We start from the raw sequence: 24,833 nt of genomic DNA, 5'->3' as shown, positions 1-24,833 counted from the left end.
ATAAACACAATTCTTGCTTCCAGTAAGTTAACAACATGGGATATAAAGTCACAAATGCCAGGAGACCACTGCTGTGTCCTGCGTGCTGTGAGGACGGTATTCTATGTGTTCCGTAGAGGGTTAATGATTGTGTGTTTATTTGCGTAGCATGTAGGGCTAGGCCCTATACATATTTCATATCTCTGGGTACATTTGAAAGAAAACAAGAGATAAATATCACTGTAACATATTATAAATATTATATGGAATAAAATTTTGGTGCTGTATTGCTGGTCAATTTCTGCTCTAGTTGATTGGATTGAATTGAAATCAAAATTTCAAAGACCGAGGTTAGGGAGCTACTTTACTCTGCTTATATCAGTCATAAATACTGTCTGTCTCAATAGACAAATACTCTAATAAGAAATAAGTTTCCTGGTGTTGGTAGAAAATGTGGCCACTTTTTGTATCTTTGGAGGCCTAAGAGTTGGGAGTAGAGAACTTGATTCTAAATGTCAATTCCAAGAAGAGATTATATACAATCTTTTAAAAGTGCTTATGTTGGTGCAAATCCCCATGAATATGATCTATTTATGAGTGAAAGAAATCCTCTTTGAGCATTTCTTACAATGATGCTTTTCCACTTGGATTACCCATCTTTTTTTAATCTTTGTTGCTTATTGCGTAGCGAGATTGCCCTTCTCTGTGGTTTACTTTTCCCCAAGTGCTCTTATTTTAAAGACCTAAGAATGAGACTGCAGATGAGAATAGAATTGATATTGAAACTGCAAAGACAAAAATACCCCAGGTTTTATTGTAACCTTAAAAGCGCATTTTAAACCCTGGACACATGTAAGAATAAAAAGTTCACACTCACACCTGTCAAGACATTTGTAGTTAAGGATCATCTATTGTTAATGTTTCCTAATTTGCCATTACTTGCTAACAGTTATGTGTTAATAAGAGAGACTTAAATCTTTTATCATGTGTCTCTTTACTGGGCTTTATGACTTCCAAAGATGAGGCTGCCAGAACACCTGCTCAGACAGACAGAAAGGCAGCACTTGGTTTAGGAAATTGGTGCTCATCTGGACGTTAAGCATCCCTTCTCCCCATTTTGGCATTTTTCTCTTTAAAGACACAGGCTGAGTTGATCTGAGAACTAGAGAATATTAAGGAGAAAAAATTTAAGAGAAATTTTTAAACTATTCTTCCCGCAAAAAACTACTTCGAAGAAAAAATTTCTTTCCCATTCCTGTTCCAGAATGATTTTTCTTCAGTTGCCTTTTAAACACAGATTCTTCATGTTTCAAAATCACATTCTAGCATGATGATTTAGATGAATGTCTCGGTAGATGGTGTTTGTGGTACCTGCATTGAGGGTTCTCAGAAGCACCAGACAGCATTACTAGAGTAATGGCCAGAATAAGTCACTGCAAATTGTGTCCACTGACTGTGTACAGTGATGGTTCAATTCTCTGCAATTATACCAGGTCCATTTTCAGAAGCAAATTTTCTGCTTTGTGGCAAAAAGACTGCCTCCTGAAGTCCAGCCTACGTTGGGGTGTGGAGCGACAGCCCATGTGGTAAGAGTAAGCGGACTGCCTTGCCCACTTTGCTTCCTTGGTCCATGTGCCTCTCCTTCAGGAGCTTGTCAAAGTGAGTGCCTGGATCACCATTAGATGTTAGTATTCCTGGTACATTCTGGTATCTTATCCAGACTCCTTAGGAAAATAAGATTTATCATCAAAACCTCAGTGTGTCTATCTCTGGAAAACTGTACGTGATTACACTAGAGCTCAAGTGTTGTAAATAAAATCATAATAGCATGTTTTGTTCTTTCCATTGTGCCTTTCCATTTGCAAAACATTTTAGCATACCTTTTAAAATTGGTCCTCCCAAGTATTTCATTAGCTAAATAGGGATGCGTTATTTATACCAGTTTCCCAGATGACACTAGAGGTTGTGACAAGTATAAAATTATAAAAGTTCTAAGCAAAAGGGCTGACACTGGCACGTAGTAGAGAGGCTTTTTATGATACAGACTGAATCTAACAATTAGCCCCATGAGGATGGATGGGCAGTTTGTATCAAATTGTTTTTAATCTACCCGAAAATCTCCATCAGTAGCGGCTGAAAATGAGTGTCAATGGAAAGAAGGTGAGCTTCATCTCATTTCCCTGAGTCTGGGAGAAGCTGCTTTTTATGGTGGGATTATGAAACCTGCAGCTCCTGAACAAATACTTGAATGCTATATTGATTTCGAGATAAAGGAAACAAGAAGAGGACTTTGTATAAGATGAGATAGGAAGATGCTTGTATAACACTTTATATGCCAAAACCAAAAACAAAACCCAAAAGACTTAGAAGAGAATGAAAGAAAAAATGAAAAGTAATACTAGGCAAATGTTTAACCTATCAGAACTGTAATGTGATTAGTGGGTAAAAATGGTCCCATTTTTACTCAGAGCATATTCCTGCAGACTGTAGGGTAATCAGGACAGTCAGGACGAATAAACCTCATATACTGGATCATGCACTCCAGAGCCTCTGTGGCATCAGGTAACAGGAACTAAGTGACGTTCCATCAGCCTCTGGGGAAGAGCATGTGAGAGGAAGTGGGACTAAAAATGAGGTCCTGAAAATCACTCAGAGTCTCTTAAGTTTCTTATGTAGAGGAAACCTTGCTACGCAGTGGACACAGTCTCTTGAGGGAGCTATGAGTCTCTGCTAACACTCAGACTTTTCTTGCTGGCTTGGTCATCACTGGCTTCCCAGGATAGGGTGTCCCCTTGATTAGAGTCAGCATCCTGGATAGAGAAAGGATATTAATAGATTTTGCTGCTTCCTATAGTTTGGCTCTATAGAGAACAAAAAGGAGTCCTTTAGAATTTTAAAAAGTAAACTTTATTCTTGTGGTTTTTGTTATTCCCCTTAAAACAGGCAGATTATAAAAATAGATTAAAAAAATTAACAGCTAAATTTATGTTAGGTGCATAATGATTGTTAAGGGAATTTAGACATGTTTGGAAGTTTTGGGAAGTTGACTTAATTAAGAGCAGCTATCATGGTACCTCCCCAAATCTCCTAGATACCAAGGGCAGAAATGCTGAATTGGACTGGATGGAGCCTTAACTTGCTGTAAGGAAAATGGGCGGAAAGTTAACAAGATAAATCAGGAAAAAAAGGAAGAAAATAAATACTCACTGAGCATAATATGTAATAGGGTCTAGTGTTATGCTGTAGCCAGCTGCTCACCTGAGAGAGCCCATTGTTCAATTTTCAAGAATTTTTCAAAGTCAGTTGTTAAAAACACCCATTATTAAAAGTTAAATTGTATAAACCTATGCTTAAATAAAATATCAAAAAATAATAAACACTCAAATCTCAATCACTTATAAATTATTTTTCTACATTTTAGTATCATTTATGCTCTTAGGTTATTCATATCTATTGTGTCTGTGTGGTGGAAATCCCGTCTAATAATGTGCTACTACGTGTCCTTTCTCAGCTCTGCATTCAGTGACATCATATTAGTGGCTAAAATCAGCCATAGTATTGATTTATTGTTTTGTTGATTGTCTAATCTTCAGAAATGTTAATAATGCAAATTAAAATGGAAAGGGTGTTGTGCAGTTACATTATGAACAGTATACAATTAAGGAAACATTCATTTATCATTTGAAAACTATTATCTGATTCAGCAAAGATGCGATTCACATCACTGATGAGCAAATGAGGTTCTGACACACATCTCGGTTGTTCCACTTTCCTCCTAGCTTGTCAGAGTAAACAAAAACATCAACCAGCATGCATGTCACAGGTCAGATTTACTGATGTTACATTTATTGGAGAAAGAGATGGCAGATTGGAATCCAACTCCATTTGTCAAATCCTGGTTGAACTGTAGCCATAATTTGGCTACCAATACAAAAGTTTGAAAGATATCAGCAGAAGCATTGTTAGAATCAATTGCTTATGTAGACTTTACAATAGTAAGTATTGTGTGTTTTGTTATTATTTGTTAATTGTGTGCTAACATTCTTTATTTCAGTAAGACTTGGAGTAAACTTATGTACATAGACACATGCATATTTTTTTCCTTCAGAGAGCCTGTGGTTTAATATTTGTAAGCATATTACTGGTAAGTATCGAAAATTTCTCTTATTCTCTTATTTAATTCTGTAACAATTCCTTGAAGTAGGTATTATCCATACTTGGCAAGAATGGAAAATGAGACTCAGAAGAGTTTGGAAACAGAACCGGTGACACACAGCTGCAACAGAATGTAGTCAATTTTCAAGGATTCTTCAAAGTCAGTGGTTAAAAACATCCATTATTAACTATTAAATTATATAAATCTCCACATAAATAAAATATTAAAAACAAAGATAATAAGCACTCAAAACTTAATCGCTTCCAAATTATGTTTTTACATTTTACTATTACTTACGCTCTTGAGGTTAATCATATCTGTTGTGTCTGCACAGTGGAAATCATATGGGGTGAGGTCTCAGGTATGTCCTGGCCAGGCCTGGGTTTTTGTATTGACACCACTCTGACACTGACATTTACTAGATAATAACCTCAATTAAGTCACTTCCTCTAAATTCTGGCCTCAGTATCCTCTTCCATGAAAGGTGGATGATACTATCTCTTCTTTCATCCTCAGAATCATCGTGAGGATCAAATGTGAAAATAATTTGTAAACTTAAGGTGCTAAAGTAATACATAATTATTTACTTAAGAGGTAGATATTTGAGAGAGCATTTTGCTTACAGAGCTTTATTATTTTGAGTCTGACTCGGTCTCCCTGAAAAATGAACTTTTCCATACACTACCTGAAAATGCGCATTTCATTTTCTCTTGGAAACAATTTCTGGTATAAATTGCTAGATATTTCCCTGCTCTGGGCTTCTTTGCAAATCTCCAACATCTTTTTGTTTAAGCACTGTTAATTTTTTCCAGTAATAGACTGATGGTTTCTTAAAGTGTTTGGCAACTCTGTATGCCCAAGTTTTTATCAGCCTAGAGCCATCCCTGAGGGTAGCATGTGAACAGCAGATTCTGGGGAAGCAGCCAAAAGTTAAAACCAATGCATAAGTGAAAAGAAAGAAAAACAAATAATTTTTTGTTTTGAAAAGCAGTAAAGTCGTTTGCCTGAGAGTATTGTTATTAATAACCTTGGATAATTTAAAGTTATTGGAGAATGTAAGTGATTTTAATGCTTTCTGATACTTAGGTATTAAATTGCTATATGGATAATAGATAATTTTGCTCTACATATCTGTCTTTCAATGCCAAAGCACTTGCAGGTGATGACATTTTCTCCTGCAATTTTGAGTGTTTATAGGCCTTGATTCTGCTAGGTAATTATAAAATCTATCATGGCATTAAGGCTCACTGCATGAGCTAATGCCATGGTAAGGAATTAATCAAACCTAAATGAAAAGGTCATTAGAAAGTTAAATTATTTCACTGATACCGGAGTAGCACCACATAAGCGAGAGTTCTACTCCATTTTGATATAATAGATCCTGAAATTCGGTCGTTAGTTTCACCTCACCAAGCCTCTCTAATTATTGATGTGATTAATTACTTAAGCCCATTGACTACTGTTTAGTATTCTGTTACTTAAACTTTTGGTTCCTTGAAAAAAAATACTTCTGCTTACCTTAATTATCTCCTATGAGTTAATTTAGTAAAAGTACAGATGATCTAATAAAACACTAACAGCTATTTATTAAACTTTTGCCATATAGGGGAGTGTGCATAGGTGTAAAGGGAAACTGTTCTTTTCGTGGTCAAATAGGTAGATTTCCTAATACATTAGAATGGTGTTCACTTCCTCAGGGGAGCCTTAATGATCTCCTCTGCCACTGCCCCTGACCAGAGCAGACCGGATTAAGCCTCTATGTAAAAATGAGCTTTAAGGAATTCTGGATAATTTGAGGCAGAGAATGGTGTGGGGTCACACAGCTGCTGAATGTCCACTTTCTCTGGCAGGTTAATGTAGTCCACTGATGTAAATCTGTATTAGTCAAGATAGGTTAGGTTATGTTGCTTAATGTAGCTTCCCATCATTTCACTAACAGAAGACAGCAGAGATTTATTTCTTGCCTATGCCACATGTGCCCTGTGAGTTAGCTCACTCTCTGCTACACATCTTCTCTGTTGGGGCTAAAGGCTGACAGAAGCTTCATCTTAACTTCCAGGATCTTCATGGTAGGGTGGAAGAGCACATGCTGGATTACACACTTTGCATTTTCCCCAGAAGCACGATCTTACCATGTGCTCCAAAGAAACAGGACCAGAATATTTGTGTCCAGGGTAATGCACAAAGGACTTCAGTGGAGGGAACAAGAAATAGAGCAGGTCTCAAGAAACTCTGTTGCTGCTGCTCCTTCTCTAAGTATGTGGTTGCTTCGTTTCAGTTAAAATTCTATAACCTTTGAGCAGTACTAGATGAATTCAACCGAGAATTTTGGGTGATGTATTTGCTCTTTTATTTCTGTGTAATCTGTGATCCATCTGAGATGCTGCAGTCCTCCTGTTACTATCTCACTGAATCCTGAAGTTCTCATGTAGAACTGATCAAAAGGAAACATTTAGTTATTTAAATAATTATTGTCCTACGTACAACAAGAGAAGGAACTGTAATTATTGTTTTTCTGCAGCATCTCACTCAGAGCCAAGCTCAGAGTGGTTGCAAAATAAATGTAGGCTGTGTGAACAAATGAATGAATAAGAAAATTAAAATTCCAGCTAAATAGAAGAGGATTGTCAGTTGGAAATATTTAATACCTATTTCTATTTTATTTCTGTTCATATCTTTATTATTTCTCCCTTCTGCATTTTTTGGGCATAAGTTTTTCAGTTGCAGTTTTGTTTTCAGTTTCTTAGAGTGGGAGCTCAGTTCTATTTACACCTTTCTTTGATAATATAAACATTTAAGCATTTAAAGTTATATGTTTCCCTCTACTCACTATGTTTGCTGCTCTCCACAAATTTAGATATGTTGTAGTTTCATTATCATTGAGTTCAAAATATTTTCTGATTTCTATTGTAATTTGTTCTTTGATCCACATGTTATTTAGAAGTGTTTATTTAATATGCAAATATTTGAGGATTTTTTGCATATCTTATTGCAAATGAGTATAATTTAATATCATTATTTCATAATTAATGATGACTCACCTTCTGGTGGAGCATATGGTATCTTTGTGAATGTTTCTTGTGCAGTTGAAATAGATGTGTATTGTTTATTTGTTATTGTGTTCTATAATTTGCAATTAGTCAAGTTAATTGATAGTGTTGTTCAGACCTTTTATCTCTTTACTGACTTTTTTCTACTTGTTCTATCAATTAATGAAATATGGGTATTGAAATCTCCAAATGTGAGTGTATTTTTCTTTTTTAAATTCTGCTTTTAATATTTGTTCATAAGAACTTAATTATTTATTATGGTGTTAATTGCAAAATGGTAACATTTTTCCATTTCTTTTATTCTGTAAGGAAGATCTCTCCCTCATACATAGTCTCTTGATTTTCTTAAAAAGTATCTCTCTAGTTGTACTGATTCATTTTTTTGTCAATATGTTATAAGCCATTATGATTATTATTTTTTAATGGTTAATTTGTCCTAAATTTCACCAGGGAAAGTCCTTTCAGGTAATCTCCTGTATCCTTTTAATGTGTTCTTTTTACTGTATGAACATACCCTTGATTTCTGATGCAACAAAATGTTTCAGGCTCACCTTTTACTATCTCAGTGCCAAACCTCATATCTTTTAGTTGGAAGTGACATTTGAAAACCAACATCTGGGCATTATATGTACCAATTGCTTTGGGTGACTTTTCTTATAAGCCCTTCAAGGAAAGAATTATATATTTTTAAGCAATAATTAGTTCATACTGATACCTCTAATTCAAATCCAATGCAAGGCTCATCCTCACATTTTACTGTTCCATATTTGTATTTCCTTATCTCAGTGCATATTAATAACTACAGCTATAAATCAAAGAGAAGAAATAAATGGAATATTAGCTATAATTTGAATAACCCAAAAAAGGAAAGGAAAGGAAAGAAAGAGTTAAACTCATATAGCATAAATATAAGATAAATAGCAAAATGTTAAACATAAGTTCAACCATATACATACCTATTTTCAATTAAAATTAAAAAAAAAAAAGTACTGCAATTAGAAGACAGAGATTACCAGGATAATAAAAGCATAGTCAAGCTATATACCATCGACAGGAGATGTACATTAAACATAAGGACAAGGTAGGTTGAAAGTCGTTGGATGACAAATTACATATTACGCTAAGAGTAAACATGAAAAAGCTGATATATATATTAATATTAGACAGGGTAGACTTCAGTACAGAGAGTATTGTTAAGAGTAAACAAGTATTTCATAATGATAAAAGGATTATCTTATCAGCAAGGCAGAATGTCAAAGTACTTAATAAAAGGGCTTCAAAATACTTGAAGCAAAAACAGACAGAATCAAAGGGAAAAATAGACAGATTATAATAATGTTTGGAAACGTTTAATTCTCCTCTTTCAATAGTTGAGAGAACAAATAGACAAAAAATCAGAAAGCATAAAAGGTATGAACAACAATGTCAACCAACTTGATATACTTGATATTTAGAGAAAACTGCACCCAACAACAGAATGAGGAATGCTCATCAGTGCAGGCAAATGACACTTATGGGCCATATTAAGTAAATCTCATTAGTTTAAAAAGATTGAAGTCATACAGGATATGATGGCTTGCCACAATCTAATTAAATTAGAAATTGATAAGCAAAATATATACAACTCCTCTAAAGTTTGAGGGGAAAAAATAATGCAGTTCTAAACAACCTTTAGGTTAATGTCAATATCAAAAGAGAAAATAGGAAATATTGAGAAGTGAATGAGAATTAAAAGGGAATATATCAACATCTATGAGCTATCGCTACAGGATACTCTATAGAAAATTTACAGCTTTAACTATTTTTGATAGAATAGAAAAAAGTTAAAATAAATGTTCTAAACAAGCTACTGACCTTAAGAAAACAGAGAAAATAAGGAGAAGCAAAGAAAAAATAGTAAGAGAATATCCACCTGGTGGAAAATGAATAAAAAATAGGAAAAATTAAAGTATTCAAAATTGGCTCTTTGAAAAGATTAACAAAATTGATCATCTTTAAGAAGACTGATCAAAAAATAAAGACAAAATAAATTTCCCATATTAGGAATGAAAGAAGGATGTCAGTGTAAATTGTACAGATACTAAAAAGATAATAAAGAATGATACACCAATATAAATTTGACACCTTGTATGAACTAAATCTTCAAAAATCGCACAAACTAAAACTAATCAAGAAGAAAAAAAAAAAAATCCTGGGTAGCCATATATCAATTATAATAATTAGATACGTATTTTAAAGATTTCAGACAAATAATTTTGGCTTCACTGATACACTCTAACAAATATTTAATGAAGAAAGAGCAACAGTATTGCACATGTTCTTTCAGAAAATAAAGGAAGGAAAGATTATTTCTCTGATTGTTATGTACTCAAGATATTAGTGATATCAAAACATAGCAATGCCATTATAAGAAAGGAGATTTATAGAACAATATACCTTATAAACAGACAAAACATTTGTTAAGTAAGTATATCAAATGAATCTAGCAATATATAGCAAAAGATAAAAAATTTGTACTATGGCCAACTCGGTTTTATCTCAAGAATTTAAGGTTAGTTTATTATTCAAAAAAAAATGAATCTAATGGAATTCTTCTAAACACACAAAAAAGAACAAACTATTGCTATGTACAACAGCAACAGCATGTATGAATCACCAATTCATTATGCTAAATTAAGGATCCCAATAGTAAAATGTTCTATACTGTATAATTTCATTTACTTGGCATTTTAGAAAAAACAGTAATATAGGAAGACAGAACAGATCAGTGTTGTGAATACAAATGAAATATATTAGATATTCTTTGGGATACAGGAATGTTTCTGTATCTCACTCTGGTTGTGGTTATAAGAATATGTGAACATGTATATGTATGACTGAAATATTATTCTGTACACCAGAAAATGACACAACATTGTAAACTGACTATACGTCATTACAAAATTATTCTAAGTGAAAGAAAGAATATATAATATGCACATGTGAAAACTCACTGAACTTTACACCAAAAAGTGACTTTTACTCTGTAAACTAGAACAAATTTAAAAAGTCTTGTTTTTTTATATTAGTAGAAAAAGCAGATAAACTGTCATTGTAATAAAATTCAGATGCATTTGACAAAAGTCAATATTCCTTTATGACAAAATATCCTAGCAAGTTAGGAGTAGAAAAAAACTTTCTTACTATAATAAAAGGTGTTTGCAACAAACCTACAGATAACATCATACTTACTGATGAAATAATGAACACTTTCTCTCTAAGACTGAGAGTAAGATACTTACCTCCACTGTCACTATGTCTATTCAATATTGTAATAGGCAGCAAGGCCGAAAAGCCTCCCAAATCCAGAGGCAGGATGTGGTACTGGAAAGCAAAGTGTGTTCTCAGCCATCTAAAAACCTAAAAGCCAGGCTGTAAAGCAGGGGGAGTTCTGAAGTACTATTCTGGAAGCTAGCACCTTATTTAAGAAGAACAAGCAAATTCAGAATCTTGATAGAGTTCACATCAGAGATATTAATAAAAATAATAGAGTCATTTTACTCTCAAAGTATTTAAGCCAGTAGTGAAATAAATTAAACTAAATATACCACAAAACTCAACTTGACTTTTCCACTTTTGATCAGATTGTCTTAGCCTATACTCCAGCAGCCTAAGAGAAGAGGCATGCTAATTTCTGAGGGCAATATTACTTACTTCATTCTCTGTTAGTGTGTTATACCAAATACCTGTCATACGCTCAAGAACTAAAGACATACAAAGAAGCAAGAAAATGGGACCTGAGGTTAAGACATAAAACCAGCAATAGGGCAGACCTAGAGATGGTCCAGATATTGGAAATATGAGAAAGATACCTTAAAATAACTATTATAAAAATGCCAAAGTTTCTAGCCAAAAAGGTAGCCGACACCAGAAGAGAGATGATGGATTTTAGCATAGACATGGATGCCATAAAAAAAGAAAAAAAGTAAAATACTAGAAAAAAAGAAATATATATATACAATGTCAAAACTAAAGAATGCATTTGATGGGCTTAACAACACAGACTATTAAAGAGGAAAACACTGGTAAAATTGAATTCAATTGAAAATAATGAAACTGAAATAAAAGAGAAAAAGAGTGAAATAAAAACAAGACAAAATGTCTGAGAGTTATGAAACAATATCATATAGTTTAAAACAGGGTTTCTAACTGTTGACACTATTGAAATCTGCGGCCAGATAATTATTTGTCACCGGAGAATATCCTGCACTTACAAGATGTTTAGCAGCATCTCTGGCCTATATATAGGGAAGCATAAAACAAAACACTGCTGACCACACAGCAGAAACAAAATAATGGGATAACATTTAAATTGCTGGAAGACAAAAAATTCTGACAACCCAGAATTCTGTCTCTGGAGAAACATCCTTCAACATGAATAAAGCCATTTAAGAATGTCAAATTTTGTGAGAATTTGTCTGGAGCAGACCTGTACTACAAAGATGGCTAAAGTAAGTTATTTAGGATGAAAGTAAATAGTGCCAGATGGAAGTGTGAGATGAATTTGTAAGAAGAAATAAAGACTGCTATAAATGAATTGAGAGATTCAATATAATCCACACCAAATTTCAGCAGGCTCTTTCGAAAGCATAGAAAGCTATTTCTAAAATTTATGTGAAAATCAAACAATCTAGAATAGCCACAACAATGTTGAAAAAGAATGAACTTGGAGGCCCTTCACTACTTGATTTCAATATTTTCTGTAAAGCTCCAATAATCAAGATAGTGAGGAGAGACAAACAGCTTAAACAAACAGAATGGGACGTCTAGAAATTGATGTCCACATAAATGAGCAACTGACTTTCAACAAGCCATCAAGGCAGGCCATTGGGAAATAGATATTTTTAAATAAGTGGTGCTAAACAGTCATTTGAATGTGTGAAGAAATTGCAGCCTGTCCCCAATCTCATTCTGTCCACAAAAATTAATTTGAGGTTAATCACAGGCATAAAATAAAACCCAGAATGATGAAGTATTTTTTTAAAAATAAGAGAATGTATTTAAGATTTTGAGAAATGTTTACTTGGCCAAAATACAAACTGACTATAAAAAACACTGGTAAAATGGGTTCCTGTAAACATTACAATTTCTGCTTAAGACAACATTATAAGATCAATAGAAAGCTAAAGGCTAGGAAAAATATATTCTCAGTCCATATATCTGAAAAGAACTTTTAGATTATATAAAGACCTACTAAAATCAATAATAAAAAGATTAAGCACCCAATTTAAAAACTGGTAAAATACTTGAGCAGCCATTTCACAAAAATACGTATGAGTAGCCAATTAGCAAATGAAAGCACAAATTAAAACCACACTAATACACTATTTCACAGCACAAGAATAGGTAAAACGGAAAACCGATAACCCTAAGTGTTTCCCTCTATGTGGAGAAATAGAGCTGCCATAAATTGGTCAGGGTACAAAATGGTTCAACTGGTTTGGAAAATTGGTGATTTCTTATAACATTCAGTGTAATCTACCCAGTGACTCTGCAATTTTACCCCTAGACATTGACCCAAGAGAAATGAAAACATATGTCCACAAAAGAATTGTACAAGGAAACTTATAGAAGCTTCATTCATAATGGCCCAAGAGGTGAAACAACCCAAAGTCCATTTATAGGACAATGGATAAACTTACTGTGCTATACTTATGCAAAGGGATACTCCTCTGGAATAAAATTTTTTAAAAAAGAGCAATCTAATGATTCATGCAGAAACATATAAGGATACTTTTCAATATGGATTAATCATGTGAAAGAAGCCAGATACAAAAAAGTATAGTGTACATAACAACATTTTTATAAAGTCCAAGGACAATCAAAACTTGAAATATAATGTGTTAGAAATCACAAAGAGCTCGCTTTTGAGGGAGTGTGGATTTAGTGAATGGGAGGAGATGGAAATTTTCTGTGATGATGGAGATGTTCTGTATCTTAAGTGGATTGACGGATACGCAGATGGATATCTGGGTTAAAAAATCATTAAGCTGAACACCTAAGAGCGTGCGTGTTAATTATAACTCAATAAAGAAGAGTAAAAAGGCAAAAACTCAGTAAAACAAAAGGGCAAAAGACTTGACAGTTTGTAAACAAAGATACACAAATGGCCAAAAAACGCATGAAAGATGCTCTCCTGCTTCTGCTCAAATCAGAGGCTGCCATGGTCTCTACCAGTTAAAACTATGCCATGCCATGGCCATGGCAGCCATCCACAGGTCAGGAAACCACTTCAACAAGCCGCCAATGAAGCAACTTCCCCATCAAGATACATGAAGCTAGTGATTGGACACCCCACAGCTGCCTCCTGATTTTCATAAGTTGGGGCTACATACTGAAATATGAATGCAGAGAAAAATAAAATTTGCATATCCATGCCCTTGTTTTCCAGAGCCTAAAGCAGTAAAAAGTGGCCTTTGATTCATCTTCACTTTCCAATTTGCTTGGGTATATAATTGGTGGACCATATTTTGCATGCAGAACTCTAGCTCTAAGGGAGTATGGAAAATACTGTTTTCATATTTCAGTCTCTCCAGAAGAGAAGACCCACTAGAAGGCTGCTGCAATGGAGACCTAGTACCCAACAGAGGTAGGTACCATTATTATTTACATTTTGCAAATATTGAGTCTTAGAAGTACTATTTAGTTTATTATTAAGGCTGGAATTGGACACTAAATTTTAGGCTTCTTACCACTGAGCTGGACTTAGTAAGTTAAGTCAAATTTTCTTTGCATCTTGCTTACTTCATCTAAACATTTTGCATAATCTTTGGTTCAAGGCCTATGACCCAGAGGATAATGACATTGGAAGTCTTTGGAATATCTGAGAAAACTTTTACCATCTGAGAATTACTGTTTTTTTTTTTTAAATCTAAACATTTTTAGGTACTCATTTTCAATTAAATGGAACATAATTATATGATTAGACTCAGATGAGCTACAGGGAAATTCACCAATCTATTTGAAACTAAAAAATAATTGGAAAGCCTATCTGTGATGCACAAAACTCTAAGAAATATATATGTTAGCTTTATCAGTGACTTTGCACTGAAATTATTCTGGGCCTGCCAAGGCAAAGCTCATTCTGGAGAACTGTATTGCAGAATTTCAGGACACATTCTGAGTCCATGTGGCAAATTATTAAAGCAAATCCTTCTGGGTCCCTTAAAGTTATATTTTACATTTTACTTCACAAATTACTTAGAAATTCATTCTTCTATCTCATCGTGAGATGAGTTCAGCCTTCTGAAAGGCTATCTGCAGTGTCTTTGAGTGACAGGTTCTATACTGGAAATTAAGACTTAGTTTTAATTTGCACTTCAGAGCATTAGTCTGTAGGTAGGAGAAGCCAAAGACCTTTCTAGAGCCCACTCTACCGTGTTGGAGACAGCTTCTGGACACCGCAGTGCTTCAGTAGTGTTTGTATTCACTGCCAGCCTTCATGGAGGACCTGCATTTCCTTCTGACCCTCCTTAGCCCCTAGGATAATGGGAGAAAAATGAATGAAGCTCTTCTCATACTACCATGTTCTGCTTCCCCATTGTCACCTGTATTGGGTTCCTGAGGAGAGAGTATAATGTCCCAAAGGAGAGTGTAAACTCATAGGTAGGGACTAATATATTCAAAGAATGAGTTTTCCTGCTGGTGTCTTGTTTTGTTTTATTTTTTGGTTTTTAAGACAGAATTCCTCTCTCCTACATCCATCACAAGTTTTTAAAAAAGTTTTTTTAATCTAAGAGAGTTGTTATTTTTTCTAGGATGAGATTTGGAATTATGTTCAAGCAATTACTTAATTCAGGAATTATCTGCTGAATACCTAAACCAGCGATGGCAAATGAATTTTGTTGAGAAGGAAATTTATGCAAGTAAAATATTTATGGTGAGTGAAAGTATTAATAATTAAGCTCATGTAGTCCAACTTGATGAATTTTCTCAAACTAAACACCTCCCAGTGCCTGGGACAAGAAACATTTTAGCATCCCTGAAGGCCAGTATCCCTTCCGGTCACTAATCCTCTAACAAGGTAACTGCTGTCCTGACTTCTAACCCCATAGGTTTATTCTAGTACTGATCTAAGTGGAATTCTATAAAAAGTGCTTTTTTTGGTCTGTCTTCTTTCTGTTGCTGTTTCACTTGTGAAGTTCACTCATGACGTTATGACTAGTTGCAGATTGTTCATTTTCTTTACTGAATAATGTCCCACTGTGTGACCCTGCCATGATTTATTTATCTAGTCTACTGTTGATAGACATTTAGATAGTTCTAGTTTGGAGATATTATAGTGTGTCTATGAATATTTTAGTACATGTATTTTAATAAATATATTTTGGCCTTTCTGGTGGATGTAAATCTTGGAGTGAAATTTCTGGATCATAACTATAGATGCTCTACTTTCATCAGTCTGATTATGTCTCTAATTTCAATGTTCACTCTTCCATCTCTTCAGAACAGCATAGTTAAGTTTATGGTTTGAATCTCTCCATTTGTTTTTGCAACAACAACAACAAAAAAGATTAAGCATTGAAAATTAAATTTAAAAAGATGTATCAGTGCTCGAAAGAAAGATATCGCCATAAATCAGAAATGAAAATAAAAAAAGCATTAAGCAAGGTGACACTCTGGGTCTGGAATTAGGTGGAGTTTATCTCCTTTGGGAAGATAGTGTATATGTGTACATCAGGCAAAGTAAAGGGCTGGGGCTAGCTCATGGCATGAAACTGCGTTCTCAAAAAAGCCTGAAAGAACGTTCTGATTGATAAAATTGCCTCTGGTGTGGCTCATATGAAGTTGAATACCTGTGGAAATAGGAAAAATGTGACAAGCCTTGTGGGCAGCTATGTTTACTTCTGTGGCAGGAGATAAATTTCGCTGAGCTCACCATAGGTCAGAAACTCCAAGTTACTGTAGGAGACCTACTTCTGCATGGGGGAGTGGGGTGAGAATGCCAGGTAACCCCAAAACTCATAGAAAATAATGGATGTGCAGAGAGGGAATCAAAACTGCAACAGCAACAACCATAACGAGGACACAATTACTTCTCAAGATAAGCCTGCAAAGCAAAACTTCAAAGTATTTAAGTCAAGTCAAGGAAGATTGCTCTCAAATGAACTAATGGTAAAAATAAATTATGTATATAAAATTAAAAATGAAAGAATTATCTAAAAATTGCTGAAGTATTTGATTTGTAAATTCAGAGGTATGATAGAAGAGATAATATTTATAAAAAAGAACAACTGAAAGCATAAAACGAGAGAAGATGTATTTAACACTTGACTGATTCAAAATCCTGGAAATGGAAATAATAGATTTTAATATGTACATAGTTGAAGAGAGAATTTAAAGAATAAAAAAAGATGATTGGAAGCTACCTTCATTGTTTGTAAATGAAATAATGAATTTAACATGGAGAGAGATTGAGATTTTAAAAATGTAAAGGAGAAGTTATGGAACAGGGAAGATAGAATAACAGTAACTGACTCCAATAGATAGATTAGGTTAAGGGAGAGAAAAGAAGGGGATACAAGACCAATGTTCCAGAGAATACTGGCTGCAAAACTTCTCAGAACAAAGAAAATCTGCAAACTAAATATTGACGCCTCACACTCATCGTGCATTGGGACAGAGGACAACAGAACCACATCAAAATGGTGTCCTCAAACTAGAAAGTCTCAGGAATAAAAATGAAATTTTAAGTGTAAGCAGAGAGGAAATACAAGTTATTTACACAGCAACGGTAATCATAGACGACTTCTCATCAGCAATGCTAAATACTAGAAGATGAGGAAATGCTATTTCAAAATGCTGAATAACTTTCACACTGAAAACTACCATTCAAGGAAGGGGGTAAATTAAGGTATTGCCAGGGATACAAAAGCAAGGAGAATTTCCTCCCGCAAATAATTTTGGAAAGAATTATTACAAGCGTAGTTCAAAGGAAGCCTGTTCATATAAACTTGATCACACTTTAGATCAGGTGTCACCAAACTTCTTCTGTGAAGGGTCAGACAGGAAATATTTTAGGCTTTGCGAGTTACATCATCTACGTGACAACTACTCACTGAGGCTGTGGTAGTGTGAAAGCAACCATGGGTGAGACATAAAGGATGGTGTGGCTGAATTCCAAGAAAGGGATTTTTTTAATTTTTAACACAAACAGGGAGCAGAACAGCTATGGCTCATGGACTGTAGTTTGCTGACCACTACTGTAGATCACAAAGAGAGGCTCAAAAAAATTTAAAAATGTAATTACCCTCTCTGTGTCTCATCTGGTCTGGTCCTATTCAGTATCAGTAATTAGTATAGAAATGTCATAGAGTTCTCCATCTCTGCATTTGCAACATTTCTGTCTTTAGTTTTTTACATTATAAGCTGACACCTGTTCTAGAATCCAACAATAATATATCTTGATCATTTTTATTTCTAATTGTTATTACCAATTTATATAAACCTTGGCTTTTCCAAAGAAGGGCTCTCTCTTGGAGAGAGCCCCATTATATCTTGAAAGGCTGGGGTCAGATGGGTCTCCACAGATTTTTGTGCCTTTGGGCACAACAAAAGTGTGTTCTGGGCTGAGTGCCACTTGGAAGACTTTGTACGATTACTCAGATGCTTTTTCCTTCATTGCTGTTTCCATCTTTCATTTCAAAAGAGCCTGACTTCAGAGAAACAACTTTCTCTCAGGGCTGGATTTAGCAGAATGTGTTTGATTGTTTAATTTCTTCATGCCCTCGATGCAAAAAGGTTACATTCATATTACTGGTTATTGGCAGAGTTGGCAATTTTTTAAGTTAATTGATTTCCTGGCACTGAAGATTATACTTTTAAAAACATTTTTATCAGAAGAAATACGAAGCAAAAGCTGAACTGAAGTCCCTAAATCACTTTCAGGCTTCACGGTAGCTTGTTCATTCATACAATTTGGGATAGAAACTGGAGACCCAGGCAAGCAGTGCATGCCTGCTAATGTTGACAAAAAAAGATACAATACGGAAAGGTTTTATTCAGTCTATTCCTAGGAATGCTTTTTTTCCCCGGCTTTGTAGTTGTCTAAGTACTCCTTACTGAGAAATGTATGTTTCTTTTAATTTTTTTGCTGCCTTTTTTTTGATAATATTAACTGTAATAATTTTTAAAAGATGTAATAGATTGAAGGATTTCAGAGGTGGAAGAGATTCAAGATAATTGAGTCTATCTGTCATCCAATGTGATATCTGACATCAAAACCCTTTTACAATAATCTTGCTAAGTAGTCACTTAGTTTTTGCTTGATTACTTCCTATAATGGAGAACTCACTATATCCCATGATTGCCCATGCCATTCTCAGTCAAGTCCTATAGATTAGAAAAATTTTCTTGTATTATAAGTGTAACATTAAATGTTGAACTTGTATAGTGGAGATTTTACATAGAAAGTTGAATGATGAAGTTTGTATAATAGAAATCATATCCAGTGAGATTTTGAATAGTTAGGACTATGCAACTCTGATCATTAGTATAATAAAGGTTTATTTATGGCCTTCATTATTCCAAAAATGATTTAAGAAGCCTCAGATAAAAAGCATGACAAGCAAGATAAAGAGTAAAGAAAGGGAAGAAAACAGGCCCAAAAGAAATTAAGAAAGGGAAATGATGTCAGTTAGTATTTAGGTTTATCATAAACTTTGTGATATTACATACTTCATACTTACTAATCCAAGCAGTCAAAGCAAAGGGAGATCCAGGATAATTTGTGCTTAGGGCAGAACTATTGCTGTCCTTGGTAAGCAAACCATAGTCTTCATAACGGATATATAGTGGGATGTACTGAACAAAGTCCTTGACCATATCTTCCCAGTACACCTTTCAGAGGAAACTTGCTGATAACGCTACACAGCAGTCAGTGCAGTTTTATAAAAGCAGTTCTGTTCTCCTATCAGAGACAAGTAATGCCTGGTAGTCTGGTTTGACTCAAGGATAATTTGAAATATAAATGGGGAGAGAGAAACTGAACATCCTTCAGTTAACACTCCACAAAAATTACTATGGTTGAACTTTCTATACGGATAATATAACAAAATAAAATGCTGTATTTTTTGGTATGATTCAAAAGTACAGAAGGTTGAAGTGGCTTCTTAAAGACATATTTAAATACTCTTGACAATCAACTGGACAACAGAGAGCATTGATGCCATTTTCTAATAAAAAAGTAATCTAATGAAGACAGGCAGCAGTGTAGATAATTCTCATTGAATGAGTTTGCATTTAGGCAAGTCTGGTGGACATGTCATTCACTAATTCACCACTGAAATCCTCAAATGGTATCTGGAAACTAACCAGTAAACTCTAGACTAGTGAGTGGTTCTCAAACTTCAGTATGTTGAATAATCCCTTGGGAACCCGGTCAGATATGCAGATATCCCCACATCCAAAGATTCTGATTTAGTAGATCTGTGTGGAATAAAAGAGTCTGCCTTTTGCATATGTTGTGAGCACATTTTGCAAAACACTGTTCTAGATGCAGTGAATCTCTTCTCTGGGACTCAGCTTAATAACAGTTAGCCAAAATTATCAGTGGGTCACTATTAACAAATTTTGTGTCATTTTATTTTTTCCCCCTTTTGACGTGGAAGATTTTTCATAGGATTTTTGTAATCCTTCATTCATTTTAAGTTCAATGTTCAGAGAGAGATAAAGGAGATTTCCTGAGGTAGTAAAAAAATCTCTCCTAGTTAAGAATTTTCAAGTGAGCCTCTACATGATGCCACCAAATTGCCAGGCAACAGTTTTGTTTTTTATACTGTATTAATATAGTTCGTTGACTTTTAGTATTATTATTCTTAGAAACTTCTTTTTATTGTTCACAGGATGCCTAAGGGAGACCATGTTATTTATAGTTGTGTAGTTATAAACAGATTGAAAGACACAATCTGAGTCACTAAGTATCCCCAAAATGGGGCATAGCAGGGTGGAAGAGGTAGTTTTGCTTCTGGCAATCCACTTATCTTCCTGTATGTGCTGGTGAAAAATGGATCATCTGTCTACCTGCTTGAGTGGCTCAGGTGAAAAATTTGCATATTTCAGCTCTTCTACAATCTGGTTATTTGCCTTCTTAAGAACAGAGCTGCTGAAAACAAAGTCATGCTTAAATTCACACTAAGAGCAACGACAGAGAATGAATTTCTGTTTGTCTTAAACTCTGGATTAATTTACCCAATCCCTTTTCAACATTCCGTTTTCAGCGTCAAACACTGAAGAGTGTAAAGCCCTTTGACTAAGATAGCAAAAGGGACCTGTGTTCTTTCAACTATTTGCCGGGCACTGTGTTAGTTTTTGGGAAAAGGGAATGCATAGGACAGATGATATCCCCAAGGAGTTCACATCGAACACCATCACCTCATCACTGGGCTCTCAATTTCTTTACCTAACCCTCTATCCCTCCAGGTAGTTTCTCACTGTCAGACAGGGTCACTGGGTGAGGAAATCACTTCACCAGGTTATTTCCCACTGAGCACAGGTTTAAAACTATTATGTTTTTACAATAAAGTGTTATCGTGTTTTGAATATCCGAGAGTAGAAGTAGTAAATGAAATCAGTTTATTTTTTTAAGTGTCAGGAGGGGAAACAGGAGAAACATCGAGTAGATAATGAAGTGACTATGATTTTCTTTGCGCCTAGGGAACGCATAATCACAAGGGTTTCATGCTGCTTATATTGGTGTGCTATGTTTTCTTCAAGGTGAGTGAGATGCTGGCAGTTACATACAGATGACAAGAAATTCTGAGAATATCGAATGAGAGGATTTCTTGCCTTAGTGAATGAGCACTCTTCCTTGCTTGAAAAAATGCCCTCGAATAAAAGCCTCGAATAAATGGCTTTAGATGCAAACTTGGTTACAACTTCTGTAGAAAAGCCAAGTTTTTGAAACACTGAACAATCAAGAAGATATATGATGAGTTAAAAAAAGGTGTTCTATTGCAGCCGGGTGGCAGGAAGCAAAGTCAGGACTAGTGGTCACTAATAAATGATTTTAACAGATAGCATTAGTGAGATATGTATTCCCAGAGTATTTAAACCTTTTTTTAAAATTTGTGTATCATCTACTTTAGCATTTCCAGTGATTTTTTTTGGGTGTACATTTATTTTTCTGTTTTTAAAAATTGTTTCATCAGAAGCCAACCAATGAAAGCGAACAATGAGTTTAGAAACATGCCATATATATAGTTGCCTGTATTAATTGCATTTATGGGCTGTTTGGCTATTAGAACAAAGTAGTATAGGAAGAGACCACTGACTTAACTACCTAAGGATGCAGGAAAATGGCTTTAAGTAGATCAGTTGTAAGATTAAATTAAAGAAATTTATGCCAAACATGGCATCTTGAGCTGACACTCTTCGTGCAAGCATGGAAATTGTGACCTTCCCAGACTCCAGTTTCTCTGCTCCTTCTCACTTGCGTTTCTGGGAGAGGACATTTCTTCTCCACACAGGCTTTGCTTCTCCTCAATATTCACTTCGAATCCTCCCTCAAAGCCTCTGTCCTCCTGGGAGAACTTCACAGAGTCTCTCCTCCTGACTCTGATCATCTCTTTCCTTTAACCCTTCTGCCACTAACATATTCCATGTACCAGAATCCACGGCTTTTTGCTGTTTCTGGAATTACACAGAAAATGCACCCTAAGGACAGAAAAATGCAGTTTCTCCCTTTGCAGTCTGACAGCTCTTAGAGGGGAAAGGTACCGTGAGTCAGAAACCTAACTCGGGACCAGGATGCCGGGCTTCTGGTCCACGTGCCGCCAATAGTTACCCACCGAAGTTGAGCTATCAGGCATCTCTTCAGCGCGTAAGAGGTGCTAAAAGAGCAACTGAAACATATTAAAATGTTGAAAAGCTTATTTGAGCAGAAATAGATTTGCACCCCAACCCGGCGCCAAATAGGAAGTGGTTGGGAGCCCTCAGAGGACTGGGGGGGGGGGGGGGGCCAGGGGAACCGCCCGGAGAGAGCGCGCGGAAGCCGCCAGGAGTTTGCGTGGCTGCAGCCTGAAGCCTAGTTCGCTGTCTGTGATTGGTTGTTTCTTAGCGTTTTGATTTCGTAGCTTTGGCGCGTTTCCTGGCTTAGGTTTTGGTTTGTTTGCCGCCCTGGCATGAGAGCCACCTCAGTCTGATGGTTTCCTCGTTTAATTTAACCACGGATATCAGCTGCTCGCCTGCAGAGTGAAGCAATGTGACAGTCAGGTGAGGTGAAGGGTGAGATGTGCTTTGTAAACTCTAAAGTGCTCCGTGAGTGCGGGGACTCTGTCCTGCTCGGTCTCCCAGGTCTGCAGCGCCAGCTTCGAGGGCATCCGACCTGTGCCGCCACCCAGGGCCTCTGCTCTGCCTGGTTAAATGCCCTGCTGTCGCCATATGAAATGCTAAACCGTTTTGTCTTTTAACTGGTGTGTTGTAAGTCAGGGCCAACGGGGAAATGGAGCACAGGAGGAGACGGAAAATATGCATACTATGCGTGTCCTCTGCTCTTGGCTGCCTTATTTGCATATGGCGGGAATTCCGCAATATCTGGGGGTTGAGTGCTGCCCAAAGCCACTAGGAAGTAAGAAGTTAAAACCAAGTAAGGTGTGGAAGGCGTGTACTGACCGTCCCTAGAGGCCGCATTTCCGCGTTGAACCAAGATTGTTTCTAACGCAGAAAGAAGGCTAGGATGGCATTCTAAAAAACAAACAGCCACCCTTTCTTACTTGTGTTACTTCTTTGCATTAGCTAACCATTTACACCGAAAGTAATGACAAGAAAAGGAAAATTAGGGCTTCCAGTACCTTCTTTTTTAAGTGCTTCCTTACGCATCAGTCAGCCAGAGGTGAAGTGTTGGTGAAATGTGTGCATATAGGGAAGTGAAATATTGATGGTGGTGATGGTTGTACCACCTGAATGTACCTAATACTGCTGAACGATACAGTTAGAAATGGTTAAGGTGGTAAATTTTATGTTATGCTTGTTTTACCAGAATATAAAAGTATTAAAAATTAACCTAAGAAGTAAAACTAGCTGAATTAATTTTGCTGAATGTTTCTGCTGCTCCAGTGAGAATGAAATACATATACATGTACAACCCAAGGCAGTTCAGGTACATAATTTTTTGATGCTGCGGATGAGTTAAATTCTCTCATATTTTCATTTGAAACGACATTGCATATTAAAAGGTGATAAAATTTATTCCATATAGAGTTTTAATTTAAAAAAAGTTAGAATTATTGTTAAATAGCAAATATTAAACACTATGACAAGTCGAGAGAAAGAGTGTGAGAAGATTGGAAAAAAAATTGTATTTTAGTACTTCTAAAGGCACTGTTTTCTCCTGTTTTTTAAACAAAGGGCCCCACATTTTCATTTTGCCTCGGACCCTACAAATTATGTATGTAGTCCTGTTCGTCTGTACTGCATTTACATTGGTGAGGAATGTATTTGGAAAATGTAAAGAATGCACATATATAGTTTTGTGAGCACTAAGTGACCAGTGGGATGCTCAAATAGAGACGTACCCTTTTAATTTGAGCCTTTTACCCATGTCATGTTGTTAACAAGCTTATTCTGTGGGTTCTCTTGCTTTGCTTTTTTCCTTAATTCATTTCTCTTGATATGTGTGCTATTTGAGAGACATATTCAGTGTCTCAGCCTGGCATTAATCACTGACAACATTTAACAATGAAAGCTAATGAAGCAGAAAGGATTTTAATTGTTCATAACCATCTTTTCACTTTTAGTAATTGCTTTGTGGGTTTTCCATACATCTTCTTTAGGTTAAAAGCATTCTCAAAAATAAATAAATAAAGAAACACTCTTAAATTCTCACATGCTGTTTCAAGTCCTTCTTACCAATTCCAAAGCAATAAAAAGAAAAAAGGAACATTTTCTACAGCTGTGAAGACCCCTCAGTGCTAAGTCAGACATTGAAAGTTGGTCTGCCTCTCTTTTAATCACTCTTTATGTCTGTTGTTCCTCTTTATAACTTTTCTTGTGGAATTTATTTTCCCTTTCCTAATATTTTCATATTGTTGATTACTGACAGGAAGAAGAAAGGAACACTTGTTAAGTTCCTTTCCTCGCTGTATTTCACTGATTCCATTTTATCCCCTCCTCTTCTCGCTTTCTGTCCCTCTATTACTGGCTTGAGTGCCTGTCATCTTCAAAGCATGCTTGAGGCCTGTGTCACAGTTGCAGGGAACAGGCAGGTATTAAGTCTCAGAGTCTTGCTTGTTTTTTTAAAAGTGAAAGAGTTGCTAAAATTCACCCTGTTGCCTACTTGGTAGGTCATTCTAAGCCTAAGCTGTTATTTTTGTTTTCAAGGGATATAAAACATGCTGCCTTTCATATTGAGAAAGATCCTATTGTCCTTCTAGCAATAGAGCCTGCACTTGGAATTGTATTTCCAGTTGGAGCAATGATCCAACCACATTCTCTTTTACGGTCCGCTCTGGGACCAACAGACTACATTTACTGGGGTGACTGGTGCAGTGCAGTCTGTGGCTGATAAACAGATTATCCACAAGCCAGGTTTATTAGAACTCATCTTCTGTTCCACTGAAATGCTCCACCTTGATATCAGCAAACCTAAGGGACCCTTTCCTGTGCTTGGTTAG

General features: G+C 35.7%; 1 long non-coding RNA gene across 1 annotated transcript in view; it reads left to right on the top strand.

Annotated features, from left to right (window-relative positions):
- LOC116664884 overlaps positions 1-24,833 on the top strand; it is a 668,708-nt gene that overhangs the window by 315,607 nt on the left and 328,268 nt on the right. The window contains exons 7-9 of the long non-coding RNA XR_004321387.1: positions 1,473-4,123; positions 13,752-13,813; positions 14,982-15,103. This is a non-coding gene — a long non-coding RNA (uncharacterized LOC116664884). The remainder of the gene's footprint in view (positions 1-1,472; positions 4,124-13,751; positions 13,814-14,981; positions 15,104-24,833) is intronic.

This window comes from Camelus ferus, chromosome 7 (assembly GCF_009834535.1).
Source record: "Camelus ferus isolate YT-003-E chromosome 7, BCGSAC_Cfer_1.0, whole genome shotgun sequence".
NCBI classification, from domain to species: domain Eukaryota; kingdom Metazoa; phylum Chordata; class Mammalia; order Artiodactyla; family Camelidae; genus Camelus; species Camelus ferus.
This window is presented reverse-complemented; position numbering and strand designations above follow the sequence as displayed.